Source organism: Stenella coeruleoalba (genome assembly GCF_951394435.1).
Source record: "Stenella coeruleoalba genome assembly, chromosome: 21".
NCBI lineage: Eukaryota > Metazoa > Chordata > Mammalia > Artiodactyla > Delphinidae > Stenella > Stenella coeruleoalba.
This window is the reverse complement of record NC_137167.1, coordinates 28,462,761-28,486,094: the sequence shown is the minus strand read 5'-3', so window position 1 is coordinate 28,486,094 and position 23,334 is coordinate 28,462,761. Positions and strand designations below refer to the sequence as shown.

The 23,334-nt window shown below is 37.1% G+C and overlaps 1 long non-coding RNA gene across 5 annotated transcripts in view; it reads left to right on the top strand.

The window, feature by feature from the left end:
- LOC307179743 overlaps positions 1-22,176 on the top strand; it is an 893,234-nt gene extending 871,058 nt beyond the window's left edge. For all 5 annotated transcript variants that reach the window (XR_013825536.1, XR_013825537.1, XR_013825538.1 and 2 more), the window contains 3 exons: positions 16,121-16,169; positions 20,495-20,593; positions 21,727-22,176. This is a non-coding gene — a long non-coding RNA (uncharacterized lncRNA). The remainder of the gene's footprint in view (positions 1-16,120; positions 16,170-20,494; positions 20,594-21,726) is intronic.
- The last annotated feature ends 1,158 nt before the right edge of the window (positions 22,177-23,334 follow it).

Genomic DNA, 23,334 nt, shown 5'->3' with positions numbered 1-23,334 from the left:
AATAATGTTAGTCTGCCATTAAGGTTAAAAATAACTAATATTTAATGCCAGACGTAGGGCTTTCTGGATAATGATAAACTATGATTTTTCTGTTGAGACCTTCATACTTTTAGAAAAGCAATAAGAAAAGCAAAACTTACAGGTAGAATGCACACACTGCAGATCTGGGAAGAATTTATTGCGGCCCAAATAAACAACTGTTTCTGTTACAGGGTGTGGGGAAATCTTCCTCCTTGCCCTGCAATGTTTCCTGCAAACCTCACTCTGCCTTGTTGATTTCTCAAGTAGTAAGAGATGTCTGAAAACACCATTATGATCAGAGTGGAAGGATGATAATAAATACTCAGAAGTCTGATTTTAATGCCAAATAACTCAGCAAACAAAACAACTTTGGAATAGCTATAAAGGGCCAATGCTTGCCTCATGGTCTCCTGCTCTTAGTATTACCTCCAGAATTATTTTTTCACGGGGAAAGAAGAGGCATCTCTCTGAGCCTGTGAGGTTGGGACAGTCTCTAAACTCCAGATGAGTGACTGTGAGCTAATGTTTCTGTTATATTAAAAGGAACTGGTGATCCAGTGTTTGCTAGAGAGCTTGACTGTCTCCGCTGGAATGGATATGGTTGGAACAGAAGAAAGAATAGACTTCTGTAGGCTGTTAAACTGGCTAAATTTGTATAGCGAATTCTTCATTAAGGAAATACATGGCTCATTCAGGAAAAAAACTTTGTCCGTCTGTAACAATTTTTTTTTTTTTTTTTTTTTTTTTTTTGTGGTACGCGGGCCTCTCACTGTTGTGGCCTCTCCCGTTGCAGAGCACAGGCTCCTGACACGCAGGCTCAGCGGCCATGGCTCATGGGCCCAGCCGCTCCGTGGCATGTGGGATCTTCCCGGACCGGGGCACGAACCCGTGTCCCCTGCATCGGCAGGCGGACTCTCAACCACTGCGCCACCAGGGAAGCCCCGTCTGTAACAATTTTAATATGTGCGTGTTTGAATACACGACTGCAAGAAGTATTTGCTTGAATATGAGAAACAATTCTTATTCTTTCAAATATTAAAGAGTAATTCATGAAATTTTAGTTAATGTTGGATAATTCATTATTATGAATGAGATGTTTTGAGAACAATGAAGTCAACTACATTCTTTGAAACAATTTTTAGAGTGTTTGGGGCGAGTGAGACGTCATTGTTTTGAGTGGTGTGTGATTGAACATAAAAAAGCCACCTTTAGGATATTATTTAAGGAAATTATTTTAAATGCCTTTTAGGTCTAGGTCTGTGTTTTGTCTGAAGGTAGGACCAAGCTTCTCACTCTCTAGTTTCAGGAAGAAGGCTAGATTACCTTGTGTGAGGGAGACAAACGGTGGAGAGAGTGGTCCAGGAGTTTGGGGGAGGACAGATGCTCAAACATGTAGCAAGTCGTCATTTTCAAGAAGTGTCCTAAAAGTTGATTGTTCTCTGGGGTATTTCTGGAGCCCAGAATAAGGGAGAAAGTGTTAATACTGCTTTTGTCAGGATTTATTTTCTTCTAAAGATTGGATCTTATTGGGAAAAAAATCATTAACTGAAGACTGTTGCTTTTCTAGATGTGGTCAATAGAAAAGGAACTTCCTGTAGTTTGCAAGAAGTAGTAGAGAGACATCATATTGGGTTAAGGCTGCTAAGATCAAACTAATAAGCCTTACTGATTTATTTTGTTAAACTGCTAGTTGAATTTCTGAATTGGCTTTTTCATGTGTCAACCTTAAATAAAAGTACAACAGTCCATGTGGGTTTAATTGGTCATATAAACTAGCTCCAGTGAAAAAATCATAGATGATTACATTTCTACACACAGGAATTTATCATCTTATGGGTTGAGTTGAAATTAGGAAAACATTTTATTACTATATAATGTCTTTCTTCCTGGGTTTCTATGTTGTGAAAAGGTACAGTCTTATTTTATTCTTTTGGTGGTTATATAGTTGCCCAGAACACAAATTGAGAATGCATACATGGCTATTGAATCAATGCAAAATAAAGTTGTGTGTATTACAGGTACATGAATATATATATATATATATAGAGAGAGAGAGAGAGAGAGAGAGAGAGAGAGGGAGGGAGAGAGAGAGAGAGAGAGCGAGCCATTGTTTGATTGGGGAATTACTTTGAATAGTATTTTGACAGGAGAAGAGATGCAAATGTGAATAGGAAATTTTAATCAAGTATACCCCAGAGTGTAAGGCATACCAGCCTAGAGACTGTCTTCATTTTTCTGTGTGACCTGATTCATGAGGTTTTGAGTTTTACTGTAACTTTTTCGTGATGCAGTATAATTTATCCAAGTTGCACAGTACTGTGTGCAAACATTCTGTGGCATGTTTACTTCCTAATAATATTTTTGTGGGATTTTGGTAGGTTTAAATTGAAATAATAAGTAGCAATGTAAATTCAAATATCTCTGAGAAATTATACAAAATTCAGAGTTTTGGAAAGGAATAGGCAGTTTCTAAAATGGTTTCTGAGACTGGATTGTTGGTTACATCAAAAAGCAAGAGGTTTGCTGTGTAACACGCTTGTATGATCTGTATGTGTACCTCCCAGAACCTAAAGAGGGTGTGTGTGTGTGAGAGACTTTATACTGACAATCAGTGATGGCTCAGCGTCCTCAAGAAACGGAAGGATTGATACTTGTGCCCCAGTGAAAGGATGTGGCGGTAGGTGTGACCTGCCAGTTAGCTGAAGGATATAAACAGGGACCGGGTGGATGTTTCTAAGAGAGAGAAAAAATGATTCAAAGAGAAGTTGCATATGGTGAAAGGAGCAATGGCATTATGGAATTAAAGCATGCAGGAGGAGGAATTAGGCTCAGATAGAAGCGGGGACTAGTCTGTTTGTCTAAGCTCTTTCCATGGGCAGGCCTCGGTACTGAACGTCCTTTCCCCATGCGTCTTTGTCTTCGCCCTTGACTGGCCCTCTTGCATCCTTTGCCTTCCACAGGAAGACCTTCTCTGCAGGCTCAGTCTAACCTGATCCACTCCTTAACCTCCTTTGCAAACACACATCCAGCGACTCCCCATCATGCCTTACCACCTGCCCCTCCTCTCTTTTCTGCTTATCCTCCGCCAAGGCTGATCCAACACAGTTTCCTGGCTTTTAATGACTCTGTGTCTACTCCTCCCACACAACCGTCTCTGAGGAGCTCCAGAAGCCTATATCTAGACTGCTTACTTGACGCGTCTGCTTGGATGTGTAATGAGATCTCAAATTCAACATGCGCTGAAACGAGCCATTCCTCGCTCCCTACCTCAGACACATTCCTCACTCAGTTTTCTCACTGACCCATTTCTCACTCACCCATTTCTCACTCTTTCCAACTTCAGTCAATGGCAGCTCCGTCCTGCACTTTGCTCAGACCAAGAGGCTTGAAGTCACCCCGGCTTCCCTCCTCTTGAATCTCACATCCTATCCACAAGGTGATACTTTCGTTTTCATTTTTAACTTCATGAAACAATGGTGGCAGGTCTTAACACTCATTTAGATTGTAAGAATAATGTACATTTTGAAAAATCTCTCTCTAATGGAAATTTGACAAGTCATATTATATACAACTCAGTTATCCCAAATGGTTGAATGTGGATAAACTGAGTAGACCAGCCCATTACTGGTTAGTGCATGAATCAGAGATAGTATTTTAAATACTTAAAATTTTCTAAATATCAGGCTTGTGTTAAATTAGATTTTGAACATTCTTGATGGAAATGAATGACATACCTGAAGACTTAAATATTGTGACAATATATGTAATCTAAAAATGACCAAACCTTCAGAAATTTGGGGCACAACAGATTTTACTATATAGTTCCCTGTGCTGTACAGTGACCCTTGTTGTTTATCTATTTTACATTTAGTAATGTGTATCTCTTAATCCCAAACTCCTAATTTATCCTGCCACCCCTTTCCCCTTTGGTAACCATAAGTTTGTTTTCTATGACTGTGGGTCTATTTCTGTTTTGTAAATAAGTTCATTTGTATCATTTTACAGATTCCACATATAAGTGATATCATATGTTATTTATCTTTGTCTGACTTACTTCACTTAATATGATAATCTTTATTTCCATTCATTTTGCGGCAAATGGCATTATTTCATTCTTTTTTATGGCTGAGTAGTATAAAGACTATTTTTAGATATGTATTAAGAATTTTATTTTAAGCTGTATGAACCTTGGGAATTATTTAAGCAGTGTTATGTATTAACTTTTGTCAGAATCCATCTTCCTTCTATATATACATTATGTGTGTATATACATATATATGGCATATAATATATGTATACTGTACTTATATGGTATATACTATATATTTGTGGCATATATCATCTGTTGCATATGACATATATAACATACTTACATAATATGATAGATATATTCAAAATTCTCTTGTGTGAATGTTTCTAAAATTCCTTTCCCTGACTAAAACATTTTAAACATTTTTAAAAATAGACAACCTACCAATACTTGAAAAGAGATTTAAACACATCACTGACTGGAATACTATGATGTTGCCTAATATCGTTTATGGTGCTTGATTTATAAAGAAGAAAGGTATTGAAGTGGCGTCAACCCAGAGACTTGCCAGGGCAGCTGAACATATCCCACAACCTCTACTCCTGTAAAAAGGGAGGAAAAGCAGGTCTTCTGGCATCTTTTGATAAATTGCTTACAGTGAATCATGTATTGGGTTAAAGCTTTTTTTTCTTTTTTTTTGAAAGAGTAGCCATCTTAATCAATAAGCATCCCTTCAAAGCATTTAAATATTAATGAAAGTGAATTTAAAGATAGGAAGAAAGAAAATTAAAAGGCAGAAATACACAGGAACCAAGGGGATTTTTAAGTTCAAAAGTAAAATTCAGGTTGGTGAAATGAACAAAACAAATCATGGCCACAGTATGTTGATAGGAAAAGCGGGTTTGAAGTGAAAATTAAAACGGAGTTAAAAATAGACATTCCTCCAAAGAAGATATACAGGTTGCCAACAAACACATGAAAGAGTGCTCAACATCATTAATCATTAGAGAAATGAAAATCAAAACTACAATGAGATATCATCTCACACCGGTCAGAATGGCCATCATCAAAAAATCTAGGAACAATAAATGCTGGAGAGGGTGTGGAGAAAAGGGAACACTCTTGCACTGCTGGTGGGAATGTAAATTGATACAGCCACTGTGGAGAACAGTATGGAGGTTCCTTAAAAAACTAAAAATAGAACTACCATACGACCCAGCAATCCCACTACTGGGCATATACCCTGAGAAAACCATAATTCAAAAAGAGTCATGTACCAAAATGTTAATTGCAGCTCTATTTACAATAGCCAGCACATGGAAGCAACCTAAGTGTCCATCATCAGATGAATGGATAAAGAAGATGTGGCACATATATACAATGGAATGTTACTCAGCCATAAAAGAAAAAGAAATTGAGTTATTTGTAGTGAGGTAGATGGACCTAGAGTCTGTCATACAGAGTGAAGTAAGTCAAAAGAGAAAAACAAATACCATATGCTAACACATATATATATGGAATCTAAGGAGAAAAAAGGTCATGAAGAACCTAGGGGTAAGACAGGAATAAAGACACAGACCTACTAGAGAATGGACTTGAGGATATGGGGAGGGGGAAGGGTAAGCTGGGACGAAGTGAGAGAGTGGCATGGACATATATACACTACCAAACGTAAAATCGATAGTTAGTGGGAAGCAGCCGCATAGCACAGGGAGATCAGCTCGGTGCTTTGTGACCACCTCGAGGGGTGGGATAGGGAAGGTGGGAGGGAGGGAGACGCAAGAGGGAAGAGATATGGGAACATATGTATATGTATAACTGATTCACTTTGTTATAAAGCAGAAACTAACACACCGTTGTAAACCAATTATACTCCAATAAAGATGTTTAAAAAAAAAAAACAGTTAAGTAATAATCTCATCAGTGAGGTGACTGTTGCTGAGAAATGAATGAGCACAGCTGAGGATTTTAGCACCAAAGGGAAAAGTGAAAGTTGCAGTAAGTGAAATAAATTTGCTAGAAGTAAAAAAAAAAAAAAAAAGCTTTTAAAAATGTTTACAGAATATACATTTAGTAATACAAGCTGTACAGATTTTTTTTCCTTAATATAGAAAAAAGCTTTAAGTGTGTGTTAGCTAATACGGAAGGGTAAAAATGTTAGGTGATCACATAACAACTGTTATCCTTTTAAATGTGATAAATCTTCCTTTCTTCAAGGAGCATATACTCAAAGCCATGGCAGGTCTCAACCATCAGTGTAAAGACATTAAGTTATTCATTTTTTCTGGCAAAGGGTGAGAAAAACAGATTTCAGAAGAGAGTCATCTGACTAAACATAATTTGGTCACCTTTAAATATGGAATCAATTCCCATTCTAGACATTACAGCAATTCCATTTTCAGTGAACATGTCTCATTTCATTAAAAGTTACGTACTCTCATCGTTCCTAGAGTGGTCTTTGCTAGTGCAAGTGGCTCAGTAAGAGTTTAGTGGAGACATTACTAAATAGTAAATATTGGAGTGCCTACATAAGAATAGTCAACTACAAAGTGGATATGTTCCATCTTCATGTCTCACTGTGTGCTTTAATTCTCTTCATTCAGAATAGCAGACAGGAAACCAACAGAGGGGTTACTATGTTCCAGACATTGTTTTGAGTGCTTCAGACCCATCCTGAGTGACTTAGATAAGATCCTGTCTTGTGAAGCTAACACTCCAGCGTAGAAAAGGGCCCTCAAACATCATAAAATGAATCCAAGAAACCTGAAGAGTACGAGTCAAAGCCATTTCATACTTAAAATCAAAGATTAGAAGAATTCTAACTTTTGTTTCATTCCTATTTTATAGTTGTTAAATAATATAAAACATGTTTTTCAGAAACACCTCCCCTCAAAAGAAGGTAACAAATCAAGTTGTTTACAGTGTTTAATTACTCCCTTAATGTAGAGTGTTAAAATTTATGATAATCACATCACACTTGTACTTGGTCAAACCATGAAGAATTCAAAGGAATATGTTTTTGTAATTTACATACATATGATAGAGAATTGATACTTAACATGGTTAAAAAAAACCTCTTTCCTAGCATTCTTAGCTTAAGTCCTAAAAACAACCTAAAATGATATTAGCATAATTTACAACATTATAAATGGAATATTTGCTAAAACTGAATCAACAGGACCAATTAGTTAAACTTTGTTGACATTGTTAGATTACTTTCCTCACAAAAGCAAATGCAGGACCGGAAAGAAGAATAAGACAATTGTAAAATAACAACAGGATGAAGTATTTCTACTGAAAAAAATTTTTGTAAGGAAAATGGAAGACAAAGGATGTATTTTTTTAATCACAAGAGAAATATGTGTACCTTTCAACTACAGAAGTCTTCCGTAATTACTGTTTAAGATTAATTTATCCTAGTAATAAGCTTCTAAACAGTGATGGGATTTTATAACAACTTAAAATCTAAGTGTATGATTTAAAAACTTGAGAATCAATTTCCTTTCTAGTCTATAATTCTTTAGCTCAATATGAAAATCTATCTTCACTGTTGTTAATAAGAAGTATAAATTCTATTTCTTTTGATTTCTTTTTTTACTTTTATAGCAAGCCTGAAAGGTTGTATATAAAGTTCTATACTTCTTAAATTCTATAATACTTGATGAATTTTTTAAGCTATTTTTTTAAACATCTTTATTGGAGTATAATTGCTTTACAATGTTGTGTTACTTTCTGCTGTATAACAAAGTGAATCAGATATATGTATACATATATCCGCATATCCTCTCCCTCTTTCATCTCCCTCCCACCCTCCCTATCCCACCCCTCTAGGTGGTCACAAAGCACCAAGCTGATCTCCCTGTGCTATGCAGCTGCTTCCCACTAGCTATCTGTTTCACGTTTGGTAGTGTATATATGTCCATGCCACTCTCTCACTTCGTCCCAGCTTACCCTTCCCCCTCCCCGTGTCCTCAAGTCCATTCTCTACGTCTGCGTCTTTATTTCTGTCCTGCCCCTATGTTCATCAGAACCAGTTTTTTTTTAAAGATTCCGTATGTATGTGTTAGCATACTGTATTTGTTTTTCTCTTTCTGACTTACTTCACTCTGTATGACAGACTCTGGGTCCATCACCTCACTACAAATAACTCAATTTTGTTTCTTTTTATGGCTGACTAATATTACATTGTATATCTGTGCCACATCATCTTTATCCATTCATCTGTCGATGGACACTTAGGTTGTTTCCATGTCCTAGCTATTGTAAATAGTGCTGCAATGAACATTGTGGTACATGACTCTTTCTGAATTATGGTTTTCTCTGGGTATATGCCCAGTAGTGGGATTTCTGGGTCATATGGTGGTTCTATTATTTAGTTTTTTAAGGAACCTCCATACTGTTCCCCATAATGGCTGTTTCAGTTTACATTCCCACTACAGTGCAAAAGGGTACCCTTTTCTCCACACGCTCTCCAGCATTTGTTGTTTGTACATTTTTTGATGATGGCCATTCTGATCAGTGTGAGGTGATACCTCATTGTAGTTTAGATTTGCATTTCTCAAATAATTAGTGATGTTGAGCATCCTTTCATGTGTTTGTTGGCAATCTGTATATCTTCTGTGAAGAAATGTCTATTTAAGCCTTCCACCCATTTGGATTGGGTTGTTTGTTTTTTTCATATTGAGCTGCATGAGCTGCTTGTATATTTTAGAGATTAATCCTTTGCTGCTTTGTTTGCAAATATTTTCTCCCATTCTGAGGGTTGTCTTTTTGTCTTGTTTATAGTTTCCTTTGCTGCGCAAAAGCTTTTAGGTTTCATTAGGTCCCATTTGTTTATTTTCGTTTTTCATTTGTTTATTTCCATTTCTCTACGGGGGTGGGTCAAAAAGGATCTTGCTGTGATTTATGTCATAGAGTGTTCTGCCTATGCTCTCCTCTAAGAGTTTTATAGTGTCTGGCCTTACATTTAGGTCTTTAATCCATTTTGAGTTAATTTTTGTGTATGGTGTTAGGAAGTGTTCTAATTTCAATCTTTTACATGTAGCTGCCCAGTTTTCCCAGCACCACTTATTGAAGAGGCTGTCTTTCCTCCATTGTGTATTCTTGCCTCCTTTATCAAAGATAAGGTGACCATAGGTGCTTGGGTTTATCTCTGGGCTTTGTATCCTGTTGCACTGATCTGTATTTCTGTTTTTGTGCCAGTACCATACTGTCTTGATTACTGTAGCTTTGTAGTATAGTCTGAAGTCAGGGAGCCTGATTCCTCCAGCTTCGTTTTTCTTTCTCAAGATTGCTTTGGCTATTCGGGGTCTTTTCTGTATCCATACAAATTGTGAAATATTTTGTTCCAGTTCTGTGAAAAATGCCACTGGTAATGTGATAGGGATTACATTAAATCTGTAGATTGCTTTGGGTAGTATAGTAATTTTCACAGTGTTGATTCTTCCAATCCAGGAACATGGTATATCTCTCCATCTGTTTGTAACATCTTTAATTTCTTTCATCAGTGTCTTATACTTTTCTGCATACAGGTCTTTTGTCTCCTTAGGTAGGTTTATGCCTAGGTATTTTATTCTTTTTGTTGCAATGGTAAATGGGAGTGTTTCCTTAATTTCTCTTTCAGATTTTTCATCATTACTGTATAAGAATGCAAGAGATTTCTGTGCATTAATTTTGTATCCTGCTACTTTACTAAATTCATTGATTAGCTCTAATACTTTTCCGGTAGCATCGTTAGGATTCTCTGTGTATAGTATCATGTCATCTGCAAGCAGTGACAGTTTTACTGCTTCTTTTCCGATTCAGATTCCTTTTATTTCTTTTTATTCTCTGACTGCCATGGCTAAAACTTCCAAAACTATGTTGAATAATTGTGGTGAGAGTGGACAACCTTGTCTTGTTCCTGATCTTATAGGAAATGGTTTCATGCTTTCACCATTGAGAATGATGTTGCTGTGGGTTTGTCATATATGGCCTTTATTATGTTGAGGGAGGTTCCCTCTATGCCCACTTTCTGGAGAGTTTTTATCATAAATGGGTGTGGAATTTTCTCAAAAGCTTTTTCTGCATCTATTGAGGTTATCATATGGTTTTTATCTTTCAGTTTGTTAATATGGTGTATCACATTGATTGATTTGTGTGTATTGAAGAATCCTTGGATTCCTGGGATAAACCCCACTTGATCATGGTGTATGATCATTTTATTGTGTTGTTGGATTCTGTTTGCTAGTATTTTGTTGAGGATTTTTGCATTTATGTTCATCAGTGATATTGGCCTGTAGTTTTCTTTTCTTGTGACATCTTTGGTTTTGATATCAGGGTGATGGTGGCCTCATAGAATGACTTTGGGAGTGTTCCTCCCTTTGCTGTATTTTGGAAGAGTTTGAGAAGGATAGGTGTTAGCTCTTCTCTAAATGTTTGATAGAATTCACCTGTGAAACCATCTGGTCCTGGGCTTTTGTTTGCTGGAAGATTTTTAATCACAGTTTCAATTTCAGTGCTTGTGATTGGTCTGTTCATACTTTCTGCTTCTTCCTGGTTCAGTCTTGGAAGGTTGTACTTTTCTAAGAATTTGTCCATTTCTTCCAGGTTGTCCATTTTATTGGCATAGAGTTGCTTGTAGTAGTCTCTCAGGATCCTTTGTATTTCTGCAGTGTCAGTTGTTACTTCTTTTTTATTTCTAATTTGAGTCTTCTCCCTTTTTTTCTTGATGAATCTGGCTAATGGTTTATCAATTTTATTTGTCTTCTCAAAGAACCAGGTTTTAGTTTTATTGATCTTTGCTATCGTTTCCTTCATTTCTTTTTCATTTATTTCTGCTCTGATCTTTATGATTTCTTTCCTTCTGCTAATGTCAGGGTTTTTTAAATTATTATTCTTTCTCTAATTGCTTTAGGTATAAGGTTAGGTTGTTTATTTGAGATTTTTCTTGTTTCTTGAGGTAGGATTGAATTGCTCTAAACTTCCCTCTTAGAACTGCTTTTGCTGCATCCCATAGGTTTGGGGGCATTGTGTTTTCATTGTCATTTGTTTTTAGGTATTTTTTGATTTCCTCTTTGATTTCTTCAGTGATCTTGTAGTTATTTTGTAGTGTATTGTTTAGCTTCATGTGTTTTTATTTTTTACTCTGTAGTTGATATCTAATCTCATAGTGTTGTGGTCAGAAAAGATACTTGATACAATTTTAATTTTCTTAAATTTTCCAAGGCTTGATCTGTGACCCAAGATATGATGTATAGTGGAGAATGTTCCATGTGCACTTGAGAAGTGTATTCTGTTGTTTTTAGATGGAATGTCCTATAAATATCAATTAAGTCCATCTGGTCTAATGTGTCATTTAAAGCTGTGTTTCCATATTTATTTTCATTTTGGTTGATCTGTCCATTGGTGAAAGTGGGGTTTTAAAGTCCCGTACTATTATTGTGTTACTGTCAATTTCCGCTTTTATGGCTGTGAGCATTTGCTTTATGTATGCTCCTATGTTGGGTACATACATATTTACAGTTGTTATATCTTCTTGGATTGATCCCTTGATCATTATGTAGTGTCCTTCTTTGCCTCTTGTAATAGTCTTTATTTTTAAGTCTATTTTGTCTGATATGAGAATTGCTACTCCAGCTTTCTTTTGATTTCCATTTGTATGGAATATCTTTTTCCATCCCCTCACTTTTGGTCTGTATGTGTCTCTAGGTCTGAAGTGGGTCTCTTGTAGACAGCATATATACGGGTCTTGTTATTGTCTCCATTCAGCCAGTCTGTGTCTTTTGGTTGGAGCATTTAATCCATTTACATTTAAGGTAATTATTGATATGTATGTTCCTATTACCATTTTTTAATTGTTTTGGGATTGTTTTTGTAGGTTTTTTACTTCTCTTGTGTTTTCCACCTAGAGAAGTTCCTTTACCATTTGTTGTAAAGCTGGTTTGGTGGTGCTGAATTCTGTTAACTTTTGTTTGTCTGTAAGGTTTTAATTTCTCTGTCCAATCTGAATTAGATCCTTGCTGGGTAGATTAATCTTGGTTGTAGGTTTTTCTCTTTCATCACTTTAAATATGTCCTGCCACTCCCTTCTGGCTTGCAAAGTTTCTGGTGAAAGATCAGCTGTTAACCTTATGGGGATTCCTTTGTATTACATTTGTTGCTTTTCCTTTACTGCCTTTAATATTTTGTCTTTGTATTTAATTTTTGATAGTTTGATTAATATGTGTCTTGGCGTGTTTCTCCTTGGATTTATCCTGTATGGGACTCTGTACTTCCTGGACTTGGTTGACTATTTCCTTTTCCACTTTAGTTAAGTTTTCAACTGTAATCTCTTCAAATATTTTCTCAGTCCCTTTCTTTTTCTCTTCTTCTTCTGGGACCCCTATAATTCGAATGTTGGTGAGTTTAATGTTGTCCCAGTTGTCTCTGAGACTGTCCTCAGTTCTTTTCTTTCTTTTCCCTTTATTCTGCTCTGTGGCAATTATTTCCGCTATTCTCTCTTCCTGCTCACTTGTCTGTTCTTCTGCCTCAGTTATTCTGCTATTGATTCCTTCCAGAGATTTTAAATTTTCACTTATTGTGGTGTTCATCATTGTTTGTTTGCTCTTTACCTCTTCTAGGTCCTTGTTAAATGTTTCTTGTATTTTCTCCATCCTATTTCTGAGATTTTGGGTCATCTTTACTATCATTACTCTGAATTCTTTTTCAGGTAGACTGCCTATTTCCTCTTCATTTGTTTGGTCTGGTGGGTTTTTACCTTGCTCCTTCATCTGCTGCATATTTCTCTGTCTTCTCATTTTGTTTAACTTACTGTTTTGGGCGGTGTCCTTTTCTCAGGCTGCAGTTTTGTCATTCCTGTTATTTCTGGTGTCTGCCCACAGTGGGTGCAGTTGGTTCAGTGGCTTGTGTAGGCTTCCTGGTGGGGTGTCCTTGTGCCTGTGTTTTCGTGGGTAGGGCTGGATCTTGTCCTTCTGGTGGGCAGGGTCATGTCCGGTGGTGTGTTTTGGGTTGTCTGTGAACTTATTATGACTTTAGGCAGTCTCTCTGCTAATGGATGCGGTTGTGTTCCTGTCTTGCTAGTTGTTTGGCATGGGGCATCCAGCACTGGACCTTGCTGACCATTGGGTGGAGCTGAGTTATAGTGTTGAGACAGAGATCTCTGGGAAAGCTCTTGCCGATTAATATTACGTGGAGCCAGGAGATCTCTGGTCGTCCAATGTCCTGGACTTGGCTCTCCCACCTCGGTGGCTCAGGCCTGACATCCGGCTGCAGCACGAAGACCCTACCAGCTGCACTGCTCAGAAGAAAAAAAAAAAAGAACAGATAGAACCCCAAAACAAACTGTAAAAACAAACTAAACAGACAAAAATCACACAAAGAAACATATACACACACACTCACAAAAAGAGAAAAAAGGAAAAAAAAAAAAAGGAAGAGAGCAACCAAACCAATAAACAAATCAACCAATGATAACAAGCACTAAAAACTAAACTAAGATAAACATAAAACCAAAAACAAATCAGACACAGAAAGCAAACCCCAAGTCTACAGTTGCTCCCAAAGTCCACTGCCTCAGTTTTGGGAACATTCGTTGTCTATTCAGGTATTCCAGAGATGCAGGTACCTCAACTTGATTGTGGAGATTTAATCTGCTGCTCCTGAGGCTGCTGGGAGAGATTTCCCTTTCTCTTCTTTGTTCGCACAGCCCTTGGGGTTCAGCTTTGGATTTGGCCCTGCCTCTGCAGGTAGGCCACCCCTAGGCATCTGTTCTTCCCCCCAGACAGGACGGGGTTAAAGCAGCGGCTGATTAGGGCTCTTTTGTTCACTCAGGCCAGGGAGTGGGAGGTTACAGTAGTCATAATTGGAATGCGGGCAAGCCCGTGGCGGCCGAGGCTGGTGTGACATTGCAACAGCCTGAGGCACGCTGTGTTCTCCCAGGGAAGTTGTCCCTGGATCACGGCACCCTGGCAGTGGTGGGCTGCACAGGCTCCTGGCGGGGGGGCGGGGGTGTGGGTAGTGACCTGTGCTTGCACACAGGATTCTTGGTGGCAATGATGGCAGTGTTAGCGGTCCATGCCCATTTTGGGGGTCTGAGCTGATAGCCATGGCTCGCGCCCGTCTCTGGAACTCGCTTAGGCAGTGCTCTGCCCCCTGCGGGCACGCAGAGCAGGAAGCCCCTCTCCTCGTGCACCACAAAACAATGGTCTCTTGCCTCTTCAGCAGTTCCAGATTTTTTCCTCGACCCTCTCCCGGCTAGCTGTGGCTCACTAGCCCACTTCAGTCTGTGTTCACACAGCCAACCCCAGTCCTCTCCCTGGGATCCACCTCCAAATCCCGAGCCTCAGCTCTCAGCCCCTGCCCCTCCCGGCAGGTGAGCAGATAAGCCTCTCGGGCTGGTGAGTGCTGATCAGCAGCGATCCTCCGTGCGGGAATCTCTCCGCTTTGCCTCCGCACCCCTGTTGCTGTGCTCTCCTCTGGGGCTCCGAAGGTTTCCCCCTCCGCCACCCGCAGTCTCCGCCCGCGAAGGGGCTTCCTAGTGTGTGGAAACATTTCCTCCTTCATGGCTCCCTCCTACTGGTGCAGGTACCATCCCTATTCTTTTGTCTCTGTTTTTTCTTTTTTCTTGTGCCCTACCCAGGTACGTGGGCAGTTTCTTGCCTTTTGGGAAGTCTGAGGTCTTCTGCCAGCGTTCAGTAGGTGTTCTGTAGGAGTTGTTCCACGTGTAGATGTATTTTTGATGCATTTGTGAGGAGGAAGGTGATCTCCACGTCTTACTCCTCCACCATTTTGAAGGTCTCCCTGACTTGATGAATTTTTAACACACTATACTCCTTCTAATATTTTAGTTAGAATTACATCTAGGCCAGAAATTGTTGTCTTTCTTATTTTTCAGGAGAGCCAAACAGAAAGATCTAAGCAATGGGTTGGAAATATCTTTCAGCATTGTGAAACGTCTGTCTTATGTAATTTCTAATTATATCTAATTATAGACTGACTGTATATATTTATATATAATTATATAGGTATATACATTTGTTTAATAACTTTTATTTGGAGAAGAAAGGGATGCTATATTTTACTTAAAGGTTAGTGAAAATAAATATGTAATTATATCCGCCCCTTGAGTTCCCCGGCCTGGTAAATTCTATTCATGCAAACTTCAGTTAAGTAATCCTGATGGAGAGGATGTAATGATCCTTCTTAGCATAGCTTACCTAAATAAAACACCACAATCTTGATTCAGTCTTTTGATTGTTATCATAGACATGGCACTGGGGTATTCTTAGTAGTTTTATTCATGTTTATCTTTATACTCAGAAGATCAGTATCAAATGTAGAGATCCAGTACCTCATGCCACTGAAATCCTACATAAAACACTTTTTTTTCCTAGACAATTTCTAGAAACTTAGTTTCCAAGATTATCATATTGTAAGAGAGACTTCCAGATCATATTGTATTTCAAAGTAGGTACAGCCAATTGAAACAGTATCTTAAGTTTCAAAAACAGTATAAGACATAAAGTCCTCTTTAAGATAAATCATGTTTTAATCTCAAAGACAGTTATGTTATTTTAACCACGTGACATGGAACTTTAAAAACTTGAAGATATTTATTATTAGAATAGCATTTATTGAGATTTTATGAAATACTGAGTAGGATGCTAGAAATTTTAAACCTCACAGAATCCTGCAGGGTCAAATGAATGAGACTGATTTTACAGATGTGGAGACTAAGGCTCAAGGTTTTCTGGCTCCAATGGGGAGATTCTGACTCTTAGTGTGAAAGTGCTTTATAGAAGCCACGCCTCAGGGCTTGCAATTAATTTTATTGTGGTAAAGAACCAAGTGGGCAATAGCATGTGGCAGGACACACAAAACCCCTTCTCCTCTTGGAGTATATTTTGCAAGCAAAGGCTTCCTGAGGAAGACTCATTTCAGGTCCCTAAAATTAACATCAAGCACAGAGCATCAGGAGTACTTGACATCAGTACTTCTTTGTTGATGATACATTTACATTTATTTTTACTGAGCTGAAGGTCTTTATGGAGAGCCCCTCATCTGACTTGTCACTTTCTGTTTTGTCTCCTAGATGCTGGGCTCGATGTGGAGAACACTTAAGGTGGCCCCAGATGTTGAAGGTAGGTCTGGAATTTCTCCTGGCTGTTACTCCGGTTTCCTTTTCTCTGTTTGGCTACATCAAGCTCTCAGGAGGGAGAGGCCTCTCTTTTTCTCTCCATATTCACCCTTTTTCTTAAGAGATTCCATCAGTCCTTTTGGACTGAACATTCTATCTGTAGGCATCACACTCTCAAGTTTATGATGTCAATCAAAACCTTTCCTCTGGACCCCAGATGGGCTTATATTACTTCATAATTATCTTCTGCTTGGGATGTCACTTTTCCTTTTAACCAGACATATTAACTTCTACCGCAAACGGTACTCCTTTTCTGCAAATGTCCCTTTCAACCTGGTCAGAAAAATCCTGTGTTAGGAATCTTCTTTAACTCCTCTTCATTTGTCTTCTCCTCCAAATATCCACCAATAATCCTGGCAGTTCTGCCTCCAAAAGATATCTCAACACGCTTGAATTCTCCATCTCAAGGACTAGCAACCTATTCATGGACCCCCAAATTCATTCATTTCAAGAAATGTTTCTACAACATCTACTTAATAGATACCAGATACTGTTCTAGCCACAAGGGATTCAACACAGAACAAAAGCAAACCTGGACTCTCATGGACCTTGTAATAAACATTTATTGATCCCCTTCTGTTTGCATAATGCATAGCAATAACTCTCTTGGAAGAAAGAGTATATTTCAGTGATACTTTGTTCTCTATGTAAAGTTCTATTACTAATTATTCTCATGTGTTTGAACATAACAAGGTAGAGTCAAAATCCCTTCGAGTCATTTAGCTAACTGGGTTTCACGTAGGTTGTAATGAATTATTAGCAAGTGAATCATAACCCAAAACACAGATATTCACAGCCTTTAAAATGTTCTTTAGAGTTACAGAACTTGATGTGAATAATATTAGTGCTTGTTCCACCCTGATTATTTAAATTATAAGTCGTTTTTGAGAACTGTCTTGGTATAATACTCTTTCCTCTGTTGGTTACAACATGATTGTTTCAAAACTACTTGCGTTGTTGCCTAGTCTCACAATGTCTTGTTTACAAAAAGGTTTAGTATTCCAAATATCAGTCAACTTAGAAAATATGCCAAGTTTCACTGTTTGAGATCAGAAAAACAAAAAAAAAATTAAATCAACTTTTGAAAAACTCTTAGAAACGTAGACAAATATCTTAGCAGAATTGTTTCTTATTTGGCAACAATGTGATTTAACAACCATTAAACCATTAGGGTTTTGATAAACATGATTTTTTTGCTTTTCACGAGAAGCACAGAAGCTAGTAATTTGATAAGGGAAAAACAGTATTCACATTTAAAACTATAATCTCTAAATATTTTTTCTACTAACTTTTAAAATACTTTTATTAGTTCTGGCAATGATTGATCAAACAATAAATTAATCCCTAATAGATGATCAAAGAGAATTCAAAATCTGAAAGTAACTGATAATTTTGAAATAAGGAAAATACCAGAAATTTAATCTTTACCTATACATCTCTATATGAGGTATAATTTTAATTAATAACATTATGCTTACAGAGTCCTGATGAAGATTATATTTCCCAATATGCATGGGATACTGTCATGCGTATGATCCTTAAAGATTCTTAATATAATACACATTTTTCATTTTATTTGAATATTTATTTTAATAAGATCTTCGTGTGTTAATATTTGCATTGACCAAATTGTTAAACTTTATAAGGTATTGTTTCAGGATGATTTGCTATTTTTACAAAAAGCATGTACATTCTAACCACATCAATTTCCATGAAAATACAAATTTCCCAATTTTATGAAAGAGAAGATGTAGCAGAAGTTTGGCAACCAATGGCCTAGCATAGCAATATCAAAAAGTAAAATAATTCCTCTCCCTATTTCAAATACTAAGTGTTATTAATGTTGGAAAATGATCTTATTTATGTCTTAGTTTCCTCAGAATGCCTCACCCAGTGTCTCGCAGCTATTCAGAGCTTCATAATTATCTATTGAATAAAGGAAAACAAACAGAGTTAATTTAATTGTTGCCACGCATTATTTACACTTTCAAAGGACATTCTTTTACTTTGTCAAATATACAGAACACAACTATGAGTGATAAGAGGGGCATGCATGTTACTTTATAACTTTTAAACATAATTGCTAAAGCATAACATGGTTGATGATAGATCATTTGATTGGACATTCTGTTTTCAACTTTGTTTTGGCTTCATTTCTACATGAAGTCTTTGCATAACGCCTAACAAATTTAGTAGGCCCAAATATGAACAATTTTCTTGAGAGTCAGTATCCATTTCTGCTTATTTTCTGATTTTATTCTCGTTTGATTTTGTTTTGTTTTGTTTTGTTTTTAAAATTTTAACCAACAGGAATTATGGCATAAAAAGTTCTAGAGAGCTTTATCTCCAATGGATATTTTATCTCCCTCCTCAAATTTAGTGAATACCACCCTAGTAGAAATAGTGGAAAGAAAGCTCTTTGGTGCTTACTCCCCCTCCTGGCTGAGTTCCATATTACAGTCTGAGGTCTTTCTATTATAAATCCACATAATTTACAAAAAGCTTCTACCCATATGGGTATCCCTAACTTTCTACTAATACCTGTTTATGTTCAAGTTCATCTTCCATATAAAAATGCTTTAGTATTGTGATATATTTGTTTGCATACAGATTCAAAGAAACCCACGTTAAAAGAGCATAATATTAGATATCTCAGACGATGTGATTATGGAATGGGCAACAAGGGATTATTGTTAATTTTATTAATTTAATAATTATTTATTAATTTAATAACAATTTTATTAATTTAATAATAGTTATCTTTATTAATTTAATAATTAATATTGTTTTATTAATTTAATAATTAATTTGATGTTAATTTAATAATTATTATAATGATAAAAGTAATAATTATTAATTTAATAATTGTAAGAAAATTTTTAGATTTTAGAGGTGTATGTTGAGGTATGTAGGGGTAGAAGAACGTGATGTCAACGATTTGCTTTAAAATACGTTATCAACAAATCAATAAAAGAAAAATTATATACTTGAATCAAATATAACCAAATTTTTAAAGAAATTGATTCAGAGTAATAGGCATATGGGACTCATACTATTCACTCTAATTTGAGGCCTATCTCGTTTATTCTTCAAATTAAAGTTTGAAACATGTACTTCAATGCGATCATTAGAAAACTTCGACAACTATCCCCAGGTAGATATAAAATTCATGCACATTTGGGACTAGAGAAAGGAATCTAACTAGACCTGAAGGGGGAACATAGAAAATACAAACAACAGAAAAGGTGTCTGAGATTTGAGGGTAATTTGAATCATTCAAATGGATTTAAAATGCCCAGGCAACCAAGCATTTCCTTAATATCAGTTCACAGCTACATTGTAAAACCCAATCAGAGTGAAACGAGCCTTGCTTATGAGGAAAAAATGGATACATATATGAGAAAAGGGTGCTGCCTGGTCCGGGGGAGGATGGGAAGCCCAGGGCTAAGTGATGCTACCAAAACCCTGGGCTTTCAGCCCCTGTACTTGCTTCCTCGTCGTCTCACTGGCTCTAAATTTATAATTCATTTTCCTGTTAGACGTAATGGAATTTAAACATACATATTGTTTCATGGCATTCATTTAAGCAAAGCCACAGCAACCCAAATCCTCTCAGGGTGAGTTTCAAGAGGATTTCGAGACCAGGATCTAGATTAGAAGTAGCACTTGCTTTAAAAGATGTCCAGAATCATGATGATAACGGCCGCAGTTACAAGGGGCTTATTCTATGTCAGGAATTACACTGAATACCTATTTTTCACTGAACCACTACATGCTCACAACAGACCTAAGCAGAGGTTCTTTTTTAAGAATTGTTTTATGGAGAATGATTGATGAAAGGCTGTTCATATTTAGTCCATACAACGTGATGAGTTTGGAGATAAGTTTACACCCATGAAACTAAGTGGTAATAAATATCAGCTCCCATTTTCCAGATGAGGGCACTAAAATGTAGAGAAGTTAAATGACTGTCCCAAGTTCACACCACTAGTAAACAGAGAAGGTGAGTTCAAGCCAGGCCTGCCCACCATCAGAGCCCGAGTTCATAGTCAGCAAACTGCAACCCTTGTGGACCAGGATGTCTCCTTAGCCATCACTAGTTATAGTTCTTGTTTCTTTCTTTTCCTTTTTTTTTTTTAGCAAATCTACAAATTAACCACATTGTTTAATTACATCTTCTGTGGTAAATGTTAGTTGTTTCTTCGGTTGCAACTGTGCATAATTACTCTCCGTCTTATTTTGGTCTACTTTGGTTTTTTTGTTTTAAAGCATCGCCCTCGACTATTCTGTTTTGAATAGAGTCAATCACACAAAAAGCCTTTCTCAAGCCACAGCCAAGTACGAACAGCTTCTCTGCTTCAGTAACAAGTAAGTACATTGATGTAGAAACTACTTTTCAAAATAAAAAAAGGTACACTTTTTAAAGTGTCCTGTACATCTAAAAACCTTGGGTATGTACAACCTGAAAAGCTTAATTAGGGTTATATTTGGAAGAACTGGAGGATATATTTTAATTAGGTAGTTTTAAAAATATTCCTCATTACAACATTGTATTCACACATAAGTCCTCAGGTACTGTATTTATAACTTGCATCAAACTCAGAAAACGAGGAACACATTTCTAGAGCACTAAAATGATGGATAATATGAAATGCTACATTCTGCTTCTTTCGTTAGCATCGGCAGAAGCTGAGTGAAGAGAACACGAGTCTCTGTGTACTATTTTTTGTACCTTGCTCTCAGTTTATAATGATTTCAACATTTAAAAGAAAAGTTTTGAAGTTTGATTCTTTTTAAAAATATTATAAATGTAAAGATAAAGAGAGTCAGATCAGGTCGAGACAGTGAATATTTCAGTTTTACTTAACTAAAAAATAGCTGAAAAATAAAACAATAAATAACAACAACAAAAAAAATAACTAAAAACCACTTAAATAACTGAAGAAATGTAGCATGCCTAAACCAGCTTATGTTAGAAATTGACAATATTTATGATGAAAGCAAGAGACTTTACTTCCAGTCAATTGAAAATACAGTTTTCAAAAAAGTTCCGTGCGTGTTTTGTGTGTGTGTGTGTGTGTGTGTGTGTGTGTGTGTGTGTATTTTGTGTCTGGGTCAGAGAAGCAAACAATAGAATAACTGCTTCTGACTACCAGACCAAATTTGCAAATAAACGATTTTGAACGCGAGGCAGTTTCTCCACAAAGGAGATAAAATCAGAAGTCCCTAGTGATGGCAGCTTTATCTCTATTTCTAAGGTTCAGACAAGTTTAATACTAGCCTCTGTTTTGAAAGTATTTGAAAAAAATAACAAGGCAAACAAAAAGAAAACACTTTGTTTATTCCAAGAGGTACTTCTTTTTTTCTTTAAAAAAAAAAGTAAAGCAGGCTCACTAACTGAAGTTCAGTGTTGTGTTAAGAGAACGGTAAAGTCTTCTGCAACTTTTCCCTTTGATGTTTCCCAATTAAACACTTATACCTGCTTAATCTTTTAATGTCAGGAAGATCAAGATTTGTCTGATCAACACGGGAATGCAACCTTGAGGATGGAGAAGCTTCTAGTGTTAAATCCCAACTCACAATCCTTTGAGGATGGAAATGTCTCATAGGCAAGTAATTGGGATGATTTTGTGATAACTCAAACACTAAAGAAGCAGCTGATGAATTTACTTAAAGGTCTCTTTTTGTCAGTGGATCAACTAAGAGGAAGGCTTTTCCGTTATAAGAATGTCAGGAGAAAATGCATAGAAAAATCAGAAACAAAAAACTCCGCTTATGTGGTTCTAGTTAGGAGTTTGCTTTGGAGTGGATTTCGCGGTGAAGACCGTTTTTACACCTCAGTAGCTGTTTGTCTTGGGCAGATCATTTCACTCCTTCATGCCTCAGTGCTCTCCGCTATAAAAAGAGAACCATGGTAGTGCCTCTCCTCCTGGGTATTGTGAGCATTCAACAGATGGATATTTGTAAAATACTTAGCAGAGGGTCTGGCACATAGTAAGTACTCAATAAGTGTAAACTCCTCTTTTTTAGTGATGCATTTCCAATAGCTGGTACTAAGTTATCTGCTGATAGGCTATGCATATGTTGGGATGTTAGACCTTTTCTGTTCTAAATACAATTCTTCAGTTGCCTGTTGCCCTGGCTATTCACTTAGGGAAAGTCTCTCTCTCTCTCTCTCTCTCTCTCTTTTAATTTTTTCTCTTCAGCCTAAGGTTTACATGGAAAATTAGGAGACTATCAGCTCTGTCCCACCTGCTAGTGAAAACCTATTGTAACTTTTCTTGCCTTTTACCCCCTATATTATTCATCTAATAGTCAGTAGATTCTATTTGAAGGGAAGGTACTTAACATCAGAAATGTTTGTCCATTTTGCTTATGCATGTCCAGGACCATGGCAGCCATTCAACAAACCCTTGTTAAATGGATGCTGTTGTGTGAAAGAATGATTCTTCGGGCTGGTTAGTTTTTGAACAATTTGTGTTATCAATCTAAAGAGGATGTACTTCTAAGAATCATCTGAGAGGTATCTTACCCATTTTCTCCTACCTTCCCCTTCTTTCTTAAATTCAGGCCGTGATACACCAAATTCCCCACCTAACCAATGATTATCACAAAGGCCGGTCCTGAAACACACAAGTGTTTTGAAAGAGTATTAGGCAACAAGAGAAGCTCTAAGCCTCAAAAAAGTCAAGGAGTCTCAGGAATGGAAGACTGTGTTGTCATTTCCTTCCATTAATTCAATTTCTAGTCAAAGTTTACTTGTACCTATTTGTACGCTGGTCATACAAACATTGACTAATATTTATGGACCACCCCCCATGATGTGATCGAATCTATAAGTAGGTTAAAGTTGACTCTTTCTCAGCTCAGTTTTCATTAATTTGTTTCATGAAAGTTTTCAATGTGTTCTGCGCATTGCCAGTTATGGCTATATACAACCAAAATTACACCTCTTTGCCTGCCCGACAGGAGCAGGAAGTGGTGGTACCTCTGTGAGATCAGGATCACAGGGGATGGAGGATCACAGGGGAGGGACTCCACATCCATCAGGGAGGATGCCTTGCTTCAGTGGGGAGCATGGAAAAAACAGGGTTCGCGATGCTGGTGTC